At 48.7% G+C, this 5,461-nt stretch overlaps 1 pseudogene; it reads right to left on the reverse strand.

Annotated features, from left to right (window-relative positions):
• Window positions 1-1,334: 1,334 nt before the first annotated feature.
• Window positions 1,335-5,461, reverse strand: part of LOC104083207 — a 4,867-nt pseudogene continuing 740 nt past the window's right edge.

Below are 5,461 nucleotides of genomic sequence, written 5' to 3' on the forward strand. Positions count from 1 at the left end.
CTGCCTAACAATTACTTTGCAGAGCATCAGTCACTGCCAGTGACTGATGAGAGTGAGGTTACTCACGTATACAGATCATTCTTAAACTACAGTAAAACAACAAAAAAGCGGCTATGAAGAGAAAAAGCTAAGCTGCCAAGTAAGAATTAGAAATACCAGATCTGCTAAAAATCAAAAAGAAAAAAAACCCAAACCACCACAGTATGCTCAGTGGCTCAAAACTAAGACGTAATTCCCGAGAGGAAGCATATCTGGGGGTAATGCCTGGGATGCATAGGGCTATGCGATATTGAGGTAATACATTCAGCTGGCGAGGGAAACGGTTGAACCACTACACGCTGCCAGCATCCTCTGCTGGTTGACCCACTCCGCAGTGCCGGCCCCAAACCTCCAGGAACTGCAAGTTAAATGGCTCATAGTGAAGTGCAGACGGCAGCTCCAGAAGATGGTGCAACTTAAAACAAAAACACCAGGCTCCCTTTCACACCAGGCTTCTCAATATTCCTGCAGAAGACAGCAAGGATGGTGTAAACGAACAGCTCCGTGGCTCAATGACCAGACGGAGCAAATAAAACATTTGTACTTCACAGACGATGTTTCAAACCTGTTTTCCACCCTTTGCTCCTCAAGCTAGTCATGCAGAGAACACTTAAAGACCCTTCAGTCAAGGCAAATGGCTTTGTGATAAGGAAAGTTGTTAGCTGAACTGTTACGCTTTTACAGTCTGTCACATCCAAGAACAAAAACAAGACCATTTTCATACTCATCAGCGAGGGTAAAGAAGGAACCTAAATTGGAGGTGCATGAGGAGACCTATCTGAGGGACTTAACCAGGCAGGGACACCAAGCACATCAAAGTCTTGAGACACCAGATGAGCTCTTCAGAGAGCAATCCCCTGCTGGCCACTTCCCAGGCAAATACTGACATGATGACGGTAGCAAAAGAAGTTCAGTTGTAATTCACATAGGAATAGAAAGACTTAAAATAATTAACCATTGCTAAAACAAGAAGGCATGCAAAACTCCAAAATGCCCGTGATTAAAGCTTTTAGCACCTAAAGTATTTCGTACCTAAAATTTATTTGACCAACATTGTGCCTACAGTACCAAATTTAAGCACTATGCCTAAGCCTCTCTCAAATTTCTCGAGGCGACTTTGAGGAAAACAGTTTGGGGTATCCTAATTGAAAGGTTATCTTTAACTAGTGGATCGGCAGACTTAGCTTTCAGGTCTCCTGCTGTGCACTACCGTCTGTAAAACAGCTAACGACAAATACACAAAATGGCTCGTTTAGAAAGCAAACAGGTAAATAATGACTGAATAAAAGCTTTACCTCTGCTCGTTGTGTGCGGGGCAAAACAGACGACTTTTCAATGGCATAAACATCCACCAAGTAGAGACGCGCTCCTTGCTCCCTGTCCAAAATGGCAGCGGTCTGGATGACACCAGTATGGCGCCCGATGGTGAAGAGGCGCCCGAGACTCTTATCTTCGCATCGGACGGACACGATGTAATATTCCACCTGAGCTTCGGAGCCCCGCGGACTCGCCGCTTCGATAGATATCACGTTTGTCCCGATAGGCTCACCTTCTTTTAAGATGGTTATGTATTTCGGCTGAGTGAAGACAGGCCCGTCAACCCCTTGCAAAATTATAGTCATCTCGGTGGTGGATTTTCTCCTTTCAGGGCCAAGATCCGTGGCAGAAACTATGAGATTGTATATGAGCTGAGAAGGCACCAAAGCTGACGCTACTCTCAAATCTCCGCTATAGCGATCCACAATGAAGGTTTCGGTATCTCCATTGACTATTTCATATTCCACTTCTCCGTTGGCGCCCTCGTCAGGATCCGCAGCAATAATTGTCGTTAGGATCGAACCGATCACAACCGAAGGGTCGGCTGCGAGAGCATTTTGCGATATGAACACGGGAACGTTGTCATTTTGATCCGTCACCAAAACGGTCACGTTCTTCAAAGCAAATCGTCTGGACTCCACAGGAACAGCCTGATCGGTGGCTTTGACTGTTAACTCAAAGAGATTAGCAAACTCGCGATCTATTTCGGCATTGGTAAATATTGTCCCTCTCACTTCATCTATACGGAAATGATTACCCCGTGGCATCTGTTGAATGATCGCATACGTCAGCTGCCCATTAATATCGGCATCTGGATCATGAGCAGCCACGGAAATGACAGAGCTACCAACAGGAACGTTCTCAACAATAGATTTAAAGATGTCCCCTGGAGGAAAATGAGGAGGGTTGTCATTAAAATCCCTAACGTGTATCACCACTGACATTGTAGATGACCGTGGTGGCCTTCCTTGGTCTTTTGCTGTTATATTTAGCTTATACAGAGATTGCGTCTCAAAGTCCAATTTCTTTGCAAGAAAAATACTACCGGTGTTGGGACTGATGCTAAAGGTCCCGTGATTGTTTGTCCCCGTAATGCTATAGTGGAGGTCAGCATTGTCACCTGAATCAGAATCAGTGGCAGTGACAGATGACACAAGTTCACCGACTCTCATATTTTCCAAGACATCCACTAACAAGGTTGATTTAGGGAAGGAAGGACTGTTGTCATTTTCATCCAATACATCAATGCTCAACATGCAAGTTGAACTTAGGGGAACCGTTCCAGAGTCTACTGCTTGGATGACAAGCGAATATGATGCAGTAGCTTCATGATCTAGTTTGCCTACTAAGGTCACTTGGCCCGTGCTACTCTCTATTGCAAACTGTTTTTCTTCATTTCCCTTGATTACAGAGTAGTGAATCAATCCATTAACCCCTTCATCAACATCTGAGGCGGAAACCCTCAGAACCTGTGTCAGATTCGCTGCCAATTCTGATATGGTAGCTTGGTAGAGATCTTTCAAAAATTTGGGGGCATTATCATTGATGTCTTTCATGTAGATTTGTACAGTTGCCTGATCCTTTAGAGGCTTTGGCAACCCCTGATCTGTCGCTATTACCGTGAGACTAAATACTGCAGCTCCCCTTTGTCTCATAAGAGCTTCTCTGTCAAACTGATGAGTGCTTCTTATTTCCCCAGTTACCGTGTTCAGCTCAAAATCCGGCTGCATATGCTCAAAGGAGTACCTGACCTCACCATTTGGCCCAAAGTCTTTATCTACAGCATTTATTTTACCTACATACGATCCACCTCTCTGCTCCTCTTCAAAATAAAACACATAGTTGGTACTGTTGAACAGGGGCCTGTTATCATTTACATCCTCCAGAATTACGGTAACGTTCACAGTAGCATTGAGGGGTTCTACTGCTCTATCAGAGGCAACAACCAGTAAAATGTATCTCTCCTGAAGTTCACGGTCCAGTTCGCTCTTTATATACAGCTGACCATCTGGGAATATGCCAAAGGCATCCCCAGCATTTCCTTCAATTATACTATAAGCTATTTCACCATTCACTCCCGAGTCTTTGTCGGAAGCCTGCACCTTAAAGAACCTGGAATTCACAGGCTCCGACTCCAAAATAGTAATTTCATAGGAAAGCTGGTCAAACACAGGCGGGTTATCATTTACATCATGGACAGAGACAGTCAGGATGAAGTTAGAGGACAGCTGTGGCACCCCCATATCCGAGGCCAGGATTTCAACCTGGTAAGACCCAGCATTTATGTCAAGTGGCCCTATTAAGCTTATGGCACCTGTTTGTTCACTGATTGAAAACAAGCCCTTTGGGTTTTGCTTAAGGCTGTAAAGGACCACGCCATTGACACCTTCATCAGGATCAAGAGCTTTGGCCTGGAATATGGTATGCCCAGCTTTCCAGTTTTCAACCACATTTACACTTTCCACCGCGTGAATAAAGTGTGGGGAATTGTCATTTAAATCTTTGACAGTTATATTGACCATAGCGTCTCCAGTTATCGCCCCACCACTAGCGACCACCTTCAGCTGGTAAAATGCTTGCTCCTCCCTGTCAATAATACTGGCTGTGGTGATCTGCCCCGTCACTCGGTTGATGGCAAACATGCCCCTTTGGTCACCTGTCGTAATAAGGTAACTGATGTTGGTGTTGAGGTCCATGGTGGAAGCAAAAACAGTACCTACGTGGTAACCTAGAGCAACGTTTTCAAAGACAACAAAACTGTACGTGCCCTGGCTGAAAACAGGTGGATTGTCCTGGGTGTCCAAGACAGTTATGGTGACAATGGCTTGGTTCTGCGACTGAAGATGGCCACCATCAGTGGCCACGATCTGCAACTGGTAAGCAGTTTTCTCCTCCCTGTCAAGGGCTATTTTGGTTGTGATGACCCCTGTCTGGCCATGGACCTGAAACCTGGAGGTGTCTCCAGCTGAGATGCTGTACTTGACCGTCCCATTGGGTCCCAGATCAGGGTCCGTGGCAGACACTGTGGTCACATAGGTTCCGGCTGGCTCATTCTCTTGGATATGGGCAAAATACTGAACGGGGTAAAACACAGGGCTATTGTCATTCACATCCAGGAGACTCACATTAACTCGGGCTACCGAAGAAAGGGGAGGAGAGCCTAAATCAGTGGCCAGGACCTGCAGGGAGAAGTGAGCCTGCTCCTCCCGGTCTAGCTGCGAGATGGTGCTGAGCTTGCCCGACACGGGATCCAAGCGAAAGATCCGGCGAGGGGTCACCGAGGAGGGGCCAACCGCTGCCAGCGCCGGCTCAGCTTCCTGCAGGGAGAAGCGGACGGTCCCATTGTCCCCCAGGTCCCCATCTGTGGCACTCAGGACCAGCAGCTCAGTTCCTGACGGGGAGTTTTCAGCCAGGGACACCTGGTAGCCCTCGGGTTGACTGAAGCGAGGTTTGTTGTCGTTGACATCCAGGATGGTCACCACCAGCTGCGCGTAGGAGAACTTGGGCTGCACCCCCTGGTCGCGGGCACTGATGTTGAGCACCACCTGAGAAGCAGTCTCCCGGTCCAGCCTGCTGGAGATGGACGTGCCCGCAGCATGCCCGGCGGTGCCGCCGTCAGGGCCGGCCGTGGTGACCAGCCCGCTGTGCTCGCTGATGCGAAACCAGCCAAGCTCGTTGCCCGAGACGATGCTGTATTTGAGGTTGGCGTTGAGGCCCGAGTCACGGTCCGTGGCACTCAGGCCCCGCACGTAGCTGCCCAGGGGCACCTCCTCACTGATGTTCACCCTGTAGACCGACTGCCCGAAGACGGGGGGGTGGGGCCGGCCGTGGTGACCAGCCCGCTGTGCTCGCTGATGCGAAACCAGCCAAGCTCGTTGCCCGAGACGATGCTGTATTTGAGGTTGGCGTTGAGGCCCGAGTCACGGTCCGTGGCACTCAGGCCCCGCACGTAGCTGCCCAGGGGCACCTCCTCACTGATGTTCACCCTGTAGACCGACTGCCCGAAGACGGGGGGGTGGTCGTTAATGTCATTCACAAAGATCACCAGGCTAGCTACTGACGAGCGGCTCACGGGAGACACCACCGCCCCATCGGGGGAAAGGGA

Source organism: Fulmarus glacialis, unplaced genomic scaffold, assembly GCF_000690835.1.
Source record: "Fulmarus glacialis isolate BGI_N327 unplaced genomic scaffold, ASM69083v1 scaffold23031, whole genome shotgun sequence".
Lineage (NCBI taxonomy): Eukaryota > Metazoa > Chordata > Aves > Procellariiformes > Procellariidae > Fulmarus > Fulmarus glacialis.